The sequence below is a fragment of the Gopherus flavomarginatus genome, chromosome 14, assembly GCF_025201925.1.
Source record: "Gopherus flavomarginatus isolate rGopFla2 chromosome 14, rGopFla2.mat.asm, whole genome shotgun sequence".
NCBI lineage: Eukaryota > Metazoa > Chordata > Testudines > Testudinidae > Gopherus > Gopherus flavomarginatus.
In genome coordinates, this window is record NC_066630.1 from 42,721,451 (window position 1) to 42,737,486 (window position 16,036).

Sequence of the window (16,036 nt, forward strand, 5' to 3'; positions counted from 1 at the left end):
AAATTCACCATAGTCAGAAGCATCGTCAACAGGCATCTTATTGAATATGTCCAGAGCTTTTCCAGTTAATTTTGCTACCAATGTGGTCATCTTGTGATTGTCAGGAATAGCACAGAGGGTGCACAGTCTTTCAAAGGTGATGAAATATTCAGCAATATCACCGGATTCATCATACTGCAAACATAATTTCTCCCATTTGTGGATTTTTGGGGAAGTAGAGCCAGCTGCTGAAGGGTTCTGTCTTTTCAACTTCATAACAGCAAGTTTATGCATCTGGGCCTCCATAGCTCTTGTGGGCAGCTTCCTCTCTGGCCGCTTGTGCATCATTCTCCATCTGTCTGAGTTCCAGCTGTCTTTCATGGTCCTTTTTTCTTTCTTTAGCTTCAGATCTGGCTAATTCCAGTTTTTTCTGGATGTCACTTTCTGTTATCCTAGCCTTTCAGCACTTAACCTAGCCCAACCCGAGAGCTAGAAAGAAAAAACAAAAAAACCCCAAAAACTCCATTGCTGTAACTTAACTCCTCTGCCCTGAGGCAGAGGGGAAAAAAAAGTCCAGCTGCTCTCAGCTAAAAAAAAAAGGGTCCTTTAGAACAGAACAAAAACAAACAAACAAACATAAAACCCTTCTCTACTTTCCAAGCAGCCAAAAGAGAAAAAAAAAGAGTTCTTTTAATACCCTGAGGTTTGTGTTTCTGGTTCAGATTGATCCCACTGCTAACACCATGTCAGGGTTGCCTCCCCACTCTAAACTCTAGGTTACAGATGTGGGGATCCACATGAACGACCCCCTAAGCTTATTTCTACCAGCTTAGGTTAAAATTTTCCCAAGGCACAAATTCCTTCCTTACCCTTGGTATCGCTGCCACCACCAAGTGATTTAAACAAACATTTAGGGAGGGTCACTTGGAGCCCTACCTCCCCTAAAATATCCCCCCAGGTCCCTACATTCCCTTTCCTGGGGAGGCTTAAGAATAATACCCTAGTCAATTGGTTACAAAGTGAGCAGAGACCAACCCCCCTGGGTCTTTAGGACACTGAAAAACAATCAGGGTCTTAAAAGAAGTTTATTTTAAAAAATGTAAAAAAAAATCACCTCTGTAAAATTAGAATGGAAAATAACTTTACGGGGTAACAAAAAGATTACAAACACAGAGGATTTGCCCTCTAGGCATAACTTTAAAGTTACAAAAACAGGGATAAACCTCCCTCTTAGCACAGGTATCTTCTCCCCTTATCAGTCCTTTTGGTCAGGTGCCCACCAGGTTATCTGAGCTTCTTAACCCCTTACAGGAAAAGGAGGGATTAACCATTTACTGGGTAAGGAGGGATTACGCTACCCTTAGCTGTATGTTTATAAGAAGTTCACACAAGGAAGAACAAGCAGAGAAAAGAGGAATGAAATGAATGGTCTAGATACCCCGCACCAGCCTCGGCATAGCAGAGGGAAGCACATAACAAGGGGAGTGCTGACATTGATACTGTTCTCTTTCTTATGATCATGTGGTTTCTCCGTGCAAACATGGTTGGCCTGATTTTCAAGTGAATGAAACCCTCAGCTCCTGGTCTCCATTGCATCATTATTTGTGCCCACAATTACTGTGATTGCTTGCGGGCTAAACTCCATTACTGTTTGTGCCTGCAATTACCATGACTCAGTAAATGATTAATACCCTGGGGAGCAAACAGCTGTGCATCTCTATCACTGCTATAGAAGGTGAACAATTTACGAATATACCCTGTATAAGCTTTATGCAGAGTTAAATGGGTTTATTTGGGGTTCAGATCCCATTAGGAGCTGGGTGTCTGGGTGCTGGAGACAGGTAACCTGCTGAGATGTTTTTAGTTAAAGTCAGCAGTTTTGGGGGCATGGCCCAGACCCTGGGCCTGTGTTGCAGCACAAGAAGGCAGGATTCTACGTCTGGCTCAACAAGACAAAATTCTGGAGTCCCAAGCTGGCAGGGAAAACAGGCTCAGAGGTAATTTCAGCACATCAGGTGACAGTCCCAAAGGGATATCTGTGACCGAACCCGTCATACCTAGTATCCTTTAATTGGTTTCGCTTTTGTAATCAAGGTGTCTGAGTAAGGGTGGAGTTATTCAAATCTCTCAACTGCCAACACTATATAACTTAATCAAGAGGCTTATCTCTAGATCCAACACTGGTGTTAGGAGAGCCCAAGCATCATTATTTAGGATGAGCTGCAGCTCAGGGAGGAAGACAGAGTTCACTGTCGGGAGCGTTCTGGTGACTGGATCCAATCGAGGAATTGGCCTGGGACTTGTGAAGTGATTTCTAGAGCTACCAAATCCACCAAAATGGATCTTTGCCACCACCAGGGAGCTGGCTGGATCCCAAAGCAAGGTGAGGATGAAATCTGGTCTTTACAGGAAGGTTGAGCAGCAGATGGCCCAGAAACAGCCTGAGAATTGGGTTTCCCTGCAGTGCACGCTGCAAAGACAGGATCAGATAAGGAGCGGGTTCCCTTTAAAAGCATTTGAGAGGCTCAAATGGGAAACTCAGAACTCACAGTAAAACTCGAATGCTAGTGTGTCTCAGCTCAGCAATAGGGAGGCAAGATGCTACCAATATTTTAACAAGGGGCTTGTTATAAAATGTTCCACTGTGGCCTGTGATAAACCCCATGCCCTAGATGTATCCAGAGAGGGCTGATTGTGTCAGAGACAGGACAGAGAAATCACCCTGGCCGCCTACATTTCTACATATGTTTGCCAGAAGCTGTGAACGAGCACCAGGGGATGGATCACTTGACGATTCCCTGTTCTGTTCACTCCCTCTGGGGCACCTGGCACTGGCCACTGTCGGCAGACAGGACACTGGGCTGGATGGACCTTTGGTCTGACCCAGTAGGGCCATTCTTATGTGATGGAATTGTAAGCACCAGGGCTTTTGTGACATCCCACCCTCACTGCAGAAGGCTGCAGAGAAGCCTCTCTGAGGCACCTGGTTCACTCATCCACATGCCACTTGTTGTGGGACAGGGGAGTTCTGGGAATTGGCTTTTCCCAGCTCAGTCACCAGCACCTTCCTTGAGGGGTTCACCCACCCCCAGGCACTGCACAGCATTCTCTATTGCAGATCCCAGACCTGCAGCTGAGGTCAGAGCTGTCCTAGACCCTGATTACCTTCCAGGATTTTTCTAACCAAATGAAAATGTTTCTCTTCCTAGGAGGTCGTAGAGCTGGCATTGAAGCATCCAAACCTGGTGGTGCTGGAGCTGGGTATGTAGCCATCTCTGCATCTACTTGTTCAGACAGGGGTGGGCTTGGGAGGAAGACAAGGAGCCCAATTCTCCATGGATAGCACAATGTGGTGCCACACTTGTGTTTGGTTGTGAAGCACTAACAGTTCAGAGTGGAGCACTTCACACCCACTCTGCCCCCCTGTAATGGCTCACCACTAATGAAGTTACTCTTAACTCAAGAGGAAGAGACCAATGATTTTAGTGCTGAAGGTACAAACCCAGTGTGGGTCCTATGCCTTCTCCACTAAGTGTCCATTAAATGTGCCCAAGGGACTGATATTTCCTCTCCTAACAAATCTTGCAATGCCCCCATGGCATGTGTCCCTGTGCAACATTCTTTGCAGTTTCCTAGCCCAAAAATTCCAATAACCTCTCCCTGCATGCAGAGCCAGCAGCCATTTTGTTCTCAAAGGTTCAGCAGCTTGTTACCAAGAAGCGAGACACACTGTGCTCTCTCATGGGAATTTTGATTCTTTCTTACGGGTTTCCAGGATCTAAAATAAAAGCCACATTAGATTGAAAGCTGTGGGTTTCTATTTGGATCCAGAAAAAGTATAATGATGATGCTTGTGTTTGTGGTGCGCTTGCTGCTTGACTAAAGTATACCATGTGCTCTTCTGTTTGTTTGGGGGACCGTGTGCTGACCATGTGTGTGCTGAGCCTAGTGGCCTGCTAGGCAAGGCTGAGAGCTTCTTAACAAGGCTGTGATTACTGAGCCTCCCTACAGGTTTTAGCACCTGTAGACGAGCTCTCCAAATTCGCTGGAGACCACTCAGTCACACACCAGTGCCCTTTTATTTCCCAGTCTTTTCCCACACCCACGTATATACAGCTATATCCAATTCAATACCAGTCTGATAGCCCCTTGAAAACAGCTTGCTCTTACAGCAGCTGGGAGCAACAGGCCCTCACTCCTCACTTTCCTGTTCCCCCTCCTACTTCCTTCCTGCTAGCTTTAGAGGCCTTCCTCTCAGCAGGCTCACAGGTGATTGCTCTCGGGATCCTTTAAGAGCCACATCCTGCCAGCTCCAGCCAGTTCTCCTTGATGAGAGCTCTTCTAGCAGGTTCTGAGCTAACAGGGGCTGGTTCAGTGCCCCTTAAGCCAGCTCCCTGTTACAGCCCCCATCAACCCTTAACTAGGGGGCGGGGCTACTCAGGGAGACCAGTGCTTTAAAAAGCGCGCTTCTAAGCAACCAGAGGAGCTAGTGAACAGGAGCAGTTACCAGGGGAGTTTTGCGAGGGAGTTCTCCAGGAGGAGCATGAGAAGGGGCTAGAATTCAACATTCTTTAAACTTAAAAGCCAAAACCACCCCCTTGATATAAACAAAACAACAACGAAGGAACCAGCTGCAGGAGTATGAAGACAATGCAGGCAGAAGTCCAGCAACAGAGTTTATTGCACCCAATGCAGCACGTATGATTACCTGGCCTGTGGGCAGGTGGTGTGTGTGTGCATTTGGTGCAAGGAGCTCCTGGCCCTCAGACAATGTGTACAGGCTTTGGAGACCAGAGTGGCTGAACTGGAGGAGCTGAGAGAGTCAGGGGTACACAGATAAAACTTTCAAGGACACAGTAGAACAGTCCCACCCCCTGGTCTGACAGCCTCTGTGCTGTTGAGGAGGATGAAAGTCCCAGGGAAGGAGGACATCCAACTGGAGCAGAGGGAAATGATCCCATTGTTTGGACCCTCCTTCCAGATGATGTTGTGGTGTCCTCTCACACTGAGGATACCTCTCCGGGGAAGAGAACTCCAGCTATTAGAAAGACACAGGTATTAGTAATGGACGATTTGATCATTAGAAACAGATAGCTGGGTTTGCGATGACCGGGAGAACTGCATGATGACTTGCATACCTGGTGCGAAGGTTGCGGATCTCTCAAGACATCTAGATAGATGTTTGTGTAGTGCTGGGAAAGAGCCGGTGGTCATGGTATATGTAGGTACCAATGACACAAGGAAGGATAGAAGAGAGGTCCTGGAGGCCAAATTTAGGCTGCTAGTTAAGAGATTGAAGTCCAGGACTTCCATAGCAGCATTCTCTGAGATGCTCCCAGTTCCACACACAGAGCCAGTTAGACCGGCAGAACTGCAGAGTCTCAATGCATGGATGAGACGATGGTGCAGGGAGGAGGGGGTTAGCTTTATTAGGAACTGGGGAAACTTTTGCGAAAGGAGGAGCCTATACAAGAAGGATGGGCTCCACCTAAACCAAAATGGAACCAGACTGCTGGCACTTAACATTAAAAAGGTTGTAGAGCAGTTTTTAATCTAAGGGCTGGGGAAAAGCTGGCAGGTGTGGAGGAGCACGTGGTTCAGACATCCCTTAGGGGAGGATCTATTAATAAAGAATATCTATGTCCAGGTGGAGACGGGAGGATGGAAAATGATAAAATACAGGCAGGGTCTGATCAGAAACAGTCAAATAAAAGAGTCCCATTCAATTACATTGTGTAATGGCAGACAGCTAAAAGGGTACAAGTTTTTAAAGTACTTACATACCAATGCTAGAAGTCTAAATAATAAAATGGGTGAACTAGAGTACCTTGTATTAAATGAGGATATTGATATAATAGGCAAGTAGGGGTCCCTCGCTCTCACGCTCGGAGGGAGGCCACTCCAGCTGGCCCCAGTCTGGTCCGGACCAGAGTCTATTGGGCAGCCGGGAGCCCACAACAGGGCTGAGTGAGCAACTGTCACTACCAGGCTTCGGCCTGGGCTGGGGTAGCTCAAACAGCCTGTCTTTAAAGGCAGGCCCTGGCCTGGGTGGAACCCAGGCAGCCAGCGAGCAAACAGTCTTGACAGGCTGACTTTGGCCTGAGGAGGGCTCAGGCAGCCAGCCAACAAACAGTCTCCAGGTGAGTGATAAGAGAGCTCCCGTCCTGGGCTAGAGCCTCCTTGCACCATGTAGGGGGTCAGCCACCTGGGGTGGGGTGGCAGGGCGATGTGGGCCCACCCTACTCCACCACATCCCAGCCCAGGGCCCTGGCAGCGGCAGGATTGGCCGCCCCTTCGTTGGTGGGGATCCAGCCGGAACACGCCAAATGAGCCACGCCAGGCTCTGCAGCCAGCTGCTCCGTGGCTGCCCCTCGGCTACTTCCTGCCTCCCCGGGGTTTAGTACCTGCAGCCTCCAGGCCTCTTCCGGCTCTTCCGAGTAAACCACAGCGGGTACTCCGGGCCAGTCCTCGTCCACGCCTGGGGATCAGGAACAGCCAGGCGCAGACTCCTCTCAGGGCCTCTGGAGAACAGGTCAAGTGTCCTTCTCCATCGCAGGCTGTCCCCCAGCTGTGCTGCAGGGCTGGCCTTTTATACTTCCGGCCAAAACCCAGTCCTTCCGGTGAGGGGGGCGGGGCGATCTAGGCTTCGCCCTCCAAGGGGCATATAGGGGTCCCTCACTCTCCTGCTAGGATGGAGGCTACTCAGCCTCACTACAAGGCATGACAGAATGGTGGAATGAAGATAATTAATGGGATACAGTAATACCAAGGTACAAAATATATCGAAAGGACAGAACAGGTCATGCTGGTGACTGAGTGGCATTATATGTGAAAGAAAGTGTAGAATAAAATGAAGTAAAAATCATAAATGACTCAAACTGTGCCATAGAATCTCTATGGATAGAAATTCCATACTCTAATAAGAAGAATATAGCGGTGGGGATATATTACCAGCCACCTAACCAGGATGGTGATAGTGACTGTGAAATGCTCAGAGATTAGAGAGGCTATTAAAATAAAAAAACTCAATAATAATAATGGGGGATTTCAATTATCCCCATATTGACTGGGTACATGTCACCTCAGGACAGGATGCAGAGATAAAGTTTCTTGACAGCTTAAATGATTACTTCTTGGAGTAGCTGGTCCTGGAATCCAGTAGAGGAGAGGCAATTCTTGATTTAGTCCCAAGTGGAGCACAGGATCTGGTCCAAGAGGTGAATATAGCTGACCTGCTTGATAATAGTGATCATAATATAATTAAATTTAATATCCTCGTGACAGGAAAAACACCACAGCGGCCCAACACTGTAGCATTTAATTTTAGAAAGAGGAACTACACAAAAATGAGGAGGTTAGTTAAAAAAATTAAAGGGTACAGCATGGAAGCTTTTTAAAGACACCATAATAGAGGCTCAACTTAAATGTACACCTCAATTTAAAAATATAGTAAGAGAACCAAAAAAGAGCCACCGTGGCTAAACAACAAAGTAAAAGAAGCAGTGAGAGGCAAAAAGGCATCCTTTAAAAAGTGAAAGTTAAATCCTAGGAGGAAAATAGAAAGGAGCATAAACTCTGCCAAATGAAGTGTAAAAATACAAATAGGAAGGCCAAAAAAGAATTTGAGGAACAGATATCCAAAGACTCAAAAAGTAATAGCAAAAATTTTTTTTAAGTACATCAGAAGCAGGAAGCCTAGTAAACAACCGGGAGGGGGGGCCTCCCACTGGACGATCGAGGTGCTAAAGGAGCACTCAAGGACCATAAGAACATTGTTGAGACACTAAATTAATTATTTGCATCGGTCTTCACAGCTGAGGATGTGAGGGAGATTCCCAACCCTGAGCCATTCTTTTTAGGTTACAGATCCGAGGAACTGTCGCAGATTGAGGTATCATTAGAGGAGGTTTTGGAACAAATTGATAAATTAAACAGCCATAAGTCACCAGGACCAGATGGTATTGACCCAAGAGTTCTGAAGGAACTCAAATGTGAAATTGCAGAACTACTAACTGTAGTCTGTAACTTATCATTTAAATCAGCTTCTGTACCAGATGACTGGAGGATAGCTAATGTGATGCCAATTTTTAAAAAGGGCTCCAGAGGTCATCCTGGCAATTACAGGCCTGTAAGCTTGACTTCAGTACCAGGAAAACTGGTTGAAACTATAATAAAGAACAATATTGTCAGACGTTTATATGAACATAATTTATTGAGGAAGAATCAACATGGTTTTAGTCAAGGGAAATCATGCCTCACCAATCTACTAGAATACTTTGAGGGAGTCAACAAGTATGTGGACCAAGGGTATCCAGTGGATATAGTGTACTTAGATTTTCAGAAAGCCTTTGAAAAGGTCCCTCACCAAAGATTCTTATGTAAAGTAAGCTTCCATGGGATAAGAGGGAAGGTGCTCTTCAGTTCAAAGAAATTAAGCAATTTTTAATAAAAAGGTAATGGGATTTCCTCCTGCCCCTGGAATCAGAGGCAGCGTGGGAGAGTTCCCAGTGGAGCTTGAGGGAGATACAAGCAAGTGAGCGAGGCTGCTTTCATTGGCCAACTGAAGACAGGGTCAACAGGTGAATGGGCTGGTAGAGCTGATAGACAGGGCAGAGCTGCCATAGGAAGGATGTTTCTGAATCCCCTGTGCTGTCTGTAGATGTCACAGATCCAAACAGCATAAAGGCAGCTGCGCAGAGAGTGGAGCAGCATGTGCAAGGACATGGACTGAATCTCCTGATAAACAACGCTGGCATCGCACGGGTGACCACCATGGAGAATGAGAATGCTGAAACCATGGGAATTGTATACCTAACTAACACAGTTGGGCCCCTGCTGGTGAGCCAGGTAAGAACACACCTGACAACCAGGAAACTCCTTTGACACTGAGCCAAGACTGCCCTGGAATGAGCTGAGATGCTTGGCCAGGGCAAATTTTTGACTCATTTTTCAAAAACAAGGTGATCTGCATTTTCAGACTCAAAGGAGACTTTGTAACATCCCCTAACACTGGCCACCAGCAGGATTTGAACCTTGAGCACCAAAGCGCAGTTTTCTACCCCTTGGGCTAATGAAATAACTCCACTAGCTGGTCACAGGAGTAGTGTTATCCTCTGGTGCTTCAGTCAGAATAATCACATGTTCTCTTCTGGTTCAAAGGCTGTACCAGAAAGCCATGCAGCCATAAGAGTGAGGGCCAGATTGTGCCCTGCCTCCTCGTGATGGTGGGGGAGGGATAGCTCAGTGGCTTGAGCATTGGCCTCCTAAACCCAGAGTTGTGAGTTCAATCCTTGAGGAGGCCATTCAGGGATCTGGGGCAAAAATCTGTCAGGGATGGTACTTGGTCCTGCTATGAAGGCAGATGACTGGACGCGATGACCTTTCAAGGTCCCTTCCAGCTCTATGAAATAGGCATATCTCCATCTTAAAAATGCTCCTACCCAGAGGCTGGGCACAGGCCCAGACCATGTGCTCTTGGAGCACAAGGATTGTGCAGGGCTCGCCTCTAGGAATGAGCAGAGCAGGCTCCCTAAAGGAAGAGCACACTCTGACCCATAGAGGAGTTTCCCAATCATCATATTCCCAAGAACTATGGGATGCACCAACCTGCCTGAATCAGACTCCACCTTCAGAGCCTCCCTCTCTCTGACCCTTAACATCGCTGATGGGCTCCTTCCCTGGTACAGCAGTGTCACTTCTGTCATAACACAGTCATCGGTATCTCCCTCAGGAGTTCCTGCCATTGCTGAAGAAGGCGGCCCAGCAGAGCACCCAGACAGGGCTGAGCTGCAGCAAGGCCGCCATTCTCAACATGTCCAGCATAGCTGCTTCCATAGAAGTAGTTCCAACGTGGGAATTCAGGAAAATGCCCAGCTACCGCTGCAGCAAGGTACCATACAGGACCCCTCTCACTTTTTTCCAGCATAACTAGCCCCGACCTTGTATCAATGCAGGTGCCTCCTCTGCTGTTCCTTCTGAACATCTCGGGCTTCCCTGCAGAGCTCGTCCCCTTAGCCCCCTCCTACCCAGCTTCTTGCTACAGATTTAAAGATACAGTGCATGTGTCCCTGCATCTCCCCCTTTATAGTCAACCTTTAGCCAGAATTACTCTTTAACAAAAACCAGAGATCGGGATGTATTATCAGCTTCCAAGCTCATCCAGATTTGGTTGCCATTGGGCAGTGAGGAAGGTTGTGTTCAGTGGGATCCTCTCCCCTCTCTCAGACTGCCCAGAATGTTATTGCTACAAGGGTAACAGGAATTCAGCTGGGTTTGGAACCAGCTGCTGGTGCCATCCGTTCCTTGTGTACTGAACCCCTCGATGAGCCTCAGCCGTGTAGGATCTCAAGTTGCAGATACAGCCAATGCCAACAGCTGGGCTTAGCCAAGGATTTTCCTCCTTTCGTTTCATCAGGATTGGGTCTCCTGGTTTCCGCTTGGCTAAGCATTCCAGGTTATAAAAAGATAAAACCAAATCCCAGAAATCTCTGGTATCGCACAGCCTTGTACCCTTTACTCTGGGGCAGCAAAGACTGAAGATTTATTGTGAGGTGGGCAGTTTTCTTTTCATCTGTTGCTAGAGTTGCCAGCCCTCCAGGATGGGCCTGGAGTGTCTCAGAATCAGCATCGATCTTCCAGTGACTATTGAAAGCAATCCCTGGAGATTTTAATGGGATATTTTAAGAAAATGACACCATGTTATGTTGGGGCGGGGGGGGGGGGGAAGAGATCTCCCGGAATAGCTTCACTCAGAGTTGGGAACCTTATCCGTTGCCCTGAGCAGCTGAGCTGGGTTTGTCTATTGAGTGAAGTGGGAGCTGCCCTTTAGTTCAGCAGTACTGCTTATGTATGAAGCTCCTTACATTCCGCCCAGTGCTATTTATCTCCTCTCCTGTCAGCCCAGATGACTCCCCTTCCACCCTTGCATATCAGTACTGTGGGATCAGGGGTCATGTCCTGTAGGGAAGATGCCCCTCTGTCCTGTGCTCTTATTTCTGCTCATGGAGTATCCCACCCACAGGCTGCTCTGAACATGGTCACCAAGTGCCTGTCCTTGGAGTACAAAGACTGTGGGATTCTCTGCACTTCTATCCACCCTGGCTGGGTGAAAACCAGAATGGGAACAGAAACGGTAGGGGTCATAACACGTTTATAATCCCTTGGTTAGGGTGACGGGCCTCTTCCATCCACAGCACATCAGGGAGGCCTTACGGTCTTGGTTCTGCCACAGACTCATCTGTACACTCAGATCACAACTACATTAAACTGCAGGGAAGACTGGAATACGTATCAATACTACAAGGGTAAACCATTCCAGGGATGTTGTAATTATCCCCAAAAAAACATTACGAACCCAGGAAATAAAAATTATGGTTAAACTTAAAGTTACTATAACCATAACTGTATCTCCAGTTTAATGTGGCTTTTGTTTGGGAATTTGGTTTGGTTTGTTAAATTACTAGAATTTTCATATATAAACATAAACCCAGAGAAGGTCACCCTGTGATGAGATTTCTATGATTTGAAGATATGTATCCACCTGACATCTTCTCGTCATTTTACCTCTGATGGCCAGATTCACCAGTACACTCTGCCTGCTTTACCCCACTTGGGAGCAGCACAAAGCAGACAAAGCATACTGGCCTGTTTGCCCCAGCTCCTGACCCCTGCGTTTCCCTGCAAAGCCCAGTTTCCCCCTCTCCTCTAAACAACCCACAACACAGTGTGCAAGAGCAAGGAGGTTGATCACAAGGGCCCAGATCCTCAGAGGTATTTGGGCACCTAACTCCCACTGATTTCTATAGCTGCAATTTCCTGGCGAAAGTCCAATGTGGGGGCGAAGTACATTCAGCTGAGCTAAACTCCCCTTGCAGTTTAATCTGGACAGAGTGGGCCTGATTTGCCACTGCCCTGCACCTTGCACATTTGTACCAGTGCAAAGTGGGCATTAATAACTACCACATCAGAACACTAACATTGCACCCCCTCTTTGCCCAGGTGTGACCGAGTGTTCTTACTGACGCAGTTAAGCATTGTCATGTGCCACGCCAGAAGTGATCCATAAATAGTGTATACAAAATTAGTCATACTGCTTTACTGCAAAGGCCTTTAATGCTTTGGGATGATTTTAATGGGACGGATCCAAACCCCATTGACAGCTATGGGGTTTTGATAAGACTCTATAAATGCACAAGTGTGAGGAACATCAACTCTCATTTTAGTAAATTATTATTTATTTGTGTATTTTGGTAGCACAGAGCCAACAGCCCCATTGTGCTAACCGTTGTACAACTATCTGCAAAGAGAACTTAGCCTGAAGACCCTACTGAAGCTAAGAGGATGATATGTTGAGGGAGGAGACTTGATCCTGAATACATCCACTGCTAGGAACATAGTAATTGTGATGAGTTCCCCCCGGGGTGCAACCTGGAACTGGGGTACCACTGAGCCTCTGACCCACCAGCCTGGGCTCCCTCTCACACTGTGCTGCTGTGACACGCTGAAAAGCCCTCCAGCCTGCACTTTCACCAGCATTCACACAGGTAGGGACACACCCAGCTGCAGTCACAGGCAGGGTCTCTAACCAGCAGCTTCCCAGCCTAGGCCCCAGGGCAGTACATCCTGCCCTGGTCAAATCTGGCCACTATATGGGTTAAACACCCAGTCTGCCTCTCTCTCAATGTGAAGAGGACCATGCACACTGGTGGAAACCAAGCTGAGATTTTCCCCAGACACCTTAGTCAAATGCACAGTGGTTTGGATTAAACATAAAACAAGTTTATTAACTACAAAACGATAGACTTTAAGTGATTATAAGTGATAGCAAACAGCTCAAAGCAGATTACCTAGTAAATAAACAAAACTGCAAACTGAGCTTAATATACAGTACTAGAAAGGTAGGATATGAATTAGCAAATTCTCACCTTGTGTGATAAACAGGTTGGCAGATTCCTAAGGCACAAGCTGCCTTGGCTTTGCAGCTTGGGTTTCCCAAGTTTTCATACACAGGCTAGAAATTCCTCAAGCCTGGGAACCATCATTTCCTCCCTGTTCAGTCTTTGTTCCTCAGGTGTTCCCAGGTGTGTTGTCAGGAGAGTGAGGTCCCATCATGATCTCACTTTCCCCCTTTTATATCTGCTTCCCACTTGCTGGAAAGCTCTTCTGCTGTGATCTGGGTCAAACAGTTCCCATTGTGTCGTGCTGTCTCAGAGGTTTCTTTTGTTCGCAGTTCCTGGGGTAATCCTTGTGCTTGTGTCCATTTCCTCAGTAAGCCATTAAGATTGTCTGGCCTTTCTACTATTGCAGCTGAAACGCTGCTTGTGGGTATTTTCAACCTCACAACATGTTTCAGCAACACGTACACAGCCAAATTTTGTAACTTCACATACGACGATAGCACGTACACTCCAACGAGATATTAACATCTAGCAGATCAAGGCTTAGAATAATAAGAATCACAAAGCATACTTAGTACAAAACATATCCTGATTACATGACAGTGGTGAATATTGGGGTGCCAGGGTGTCACAGTAACAATGGCCTGAAAGATGCAGTTTTGCCCTACCTAACAGCATCACTTTAACCCTACAGGCCCCACAGACCGTGGAGGAAACCACTCAAGCAATCCTGAAGATGCTTTCCACGCTCTCTGAGAAGGAGAATGGTTCCTTTGTGGGCTGGGATGGACAAATCTATCCTTGGTGAGACATGAGCTTTCCAGGTGTGATTAGATTGTAGAGGTGTCTGCAGTGTTACCTGTACCTGACACCCCAATAAACAACCTGAGCTGAATTACAACTCATTTCTTGAGCCTTTCTCCTCTGCTGCTCCCTGATACAGGTGGGAGATCCATTCAACACTGCTGTGCTGTTATTGACCCATCTAGAGACTGAACATTCAGGTACCTCAGGCGGGTACAGCTAGTTTTAGAGGTGGGCAAAAGGGCAGTTGCCCTCAGTACTAACTTCCGGGGGGCACAAAACTGCTTTTTTTTTTGACTTCCCTCCAACTGACTGGCGGTGTGTGTGCGTGCACGCGCTTACGTGCTCGCTTGGTTTCTCGGGAGTAGGTGAGGCCAAAAATATTGGAAACGTTTTCTGGCCTGGCTGGCAAAACAGCTAGGGCCACTCCTAACCTTGGGCCCAGGGGTGGAAAACATGAATTGCAGGCCCGTCATTGTGGATGACACATGAGTGCCATACCATATGAGTGTGTCTGTGTGATGGCCCCGCTCTGCACAATGAACCGTGGACATGTCACAAACAATTAGACAGAGAGAATGTTTGTCGAGTCTGCATTTTGCTGAGAAACCAAAGATCCCAGTCCCACTGCATCAGTACTGGGATGACTCACTGCAAACCATGGAGCGCTGCATGGGTTGCTCTTCTAGCAAGGATCTAGGAGTTCTAGCCAATCACTTTTGTTTGCTGGCTTGAGTAGGAAATGTGTGCAAGCTCGTGGTCAAGTTTCTTCTATGGCCGTTGGGGCATGTGGTGAGAGGATTCCCATTTCAGCCATCCTAAACTGGGAGGAGTTGACACTATACTGGGAGGAGTGGTAGATACGCTAGAGGGTAGGGATAGCATAGAGAGGTACTTAGACAAATTAGAGGATTGGCCCAAAAGAAATCTGATGAGGTTCAACAAGGACTAGTGCAGAGTCCTGCACTTAGGATGGAAGAATCCCATGCACTGCTACAGGCTAGGGACCGAATGGCTAGGCAGCAGTTCTGCAGAAAAGAACCTAGGGGTTACACTGGACGAGAAGCTGGATATGAGTCATAAGAACATAAGAACGGCCGTACCGGGTCAGACCAAAGGTCCATCCAGCCCAGTATCCTGTCTGCCGACAGTGACCAATGCCAGGTGCCCCAGAGGAAGTAGACATAACACGTAATGATCAAGTGATCTCTCTCCTGCTATCCATCTCCATCCTCTGACAAACACAGGCTAGGGACACCATTCCTTACCCATCCTGGCTAATAGCCGTTAATGGACTTAACCACCATGAATTTATCCAGTTCTCTTTTAAACGCTGTTACAGTCCAGCCTTCACAACCTCCTCAGGCAAGGAGTTCCATGGGCTGACTGTGCGCTGCATGAAGAAGAACGTCCTTGTATTTGTTTTAAACCTGCTGCCTATTAAATTCATTTGGTGACCCCTAGTTCTTGTATTATGGGAATAAGTAAATAACTTTTCCTTATCCACTTTCTCCACATCACTCATGATTTTATAGACCTCTATCATATCCCCCCTTAGTCTCCTCTTTTCCAAGCGGAAGAGTCCTAGCCTCTTTAATCTCTCCTCATATAGGACCCGTTCCAAACCTCTAGTCATTTTAGTTGTCCTTCTCTGAACCTTTTCTAGTGCCAGTATATCTTTTTTTGAGATGAGGAGACCAAATCTGTATGCAGTATTCAAGATGTGGGCGTACCATCGATTTATATAAGGGCAATAAGATATTCTCCTTCTTATTCTCTATCCCCTTTTTAATGATTCCTAACATCCTGTTTGCTTTTTTGACCGCCTCTGCACACTGCGTGGACATCTTTAGAGAACTATCCACGATGACTCGAAGATCTTTTTCCTGATTAGTTGTAGCTAAATTAGCCCCCATCATATTGTATGTATAGTTTCGGTTATTTTTTCCAATGTGCATTACATTACATTTATCCACATTACATTTCATTTGCCATTTTGTTGCCCAATCACTTAGTTTTGTGAGATCTTTTTGAAGTTCTTCAGTCTGCTTTGGTCTTAACTATCTTGAGCAGTTTAGTATCATCTGCAAACTTTGCCACCTTACTGTTTACCCCTTTCTCCAGATCATTTATGAATAAGTTGAATAGGATTGGTCCTAGGACTGACCCTTGGGGAACACCACTAGTTACCCCTCTCCATTCTGAGAATTTACCTTTTATTCCTACCCTTTGTTCCCTGTCTTGTAACCAGTTCTCAGTCCATCAAAGGACCTTCCCTTTTATCCCATGACAACTTAATTTACTTAAGAGCCTTTGGTGAGGGACCTTGTCAAAGGCTTTCTGGAAATCTAAGTACA

The 16,036-nt window shown here is 46.7% G+C and overlaps 1 protein-coding gene and 1 pseudogene across 1 annotated transcript in view; both read left to right on the plus strand.

The window, feature by feature from the left end:
- Positions 1–13,968, plus strand: part of LOC127034053 (uncharacterized) — an 83,841-nt gene extending 69,873 nt beyond the window's left edge. The window contains exon 7 of the mRNA XM_050922490.1: positions 13,700–13,968. The gene's annotated coding sequence lies outside the window, so the exon portion shown is untranslated. The remainder of the gene's footprint in view (positions 1–13,699) is intronic.
- LOC127034491 (uncharacterized) lies at positions 2,195–13,700 on the plus strand (annotated as a pseudogene).
- Positions 13,969–16,036: the final 2,068 nt, after the last annotated feature.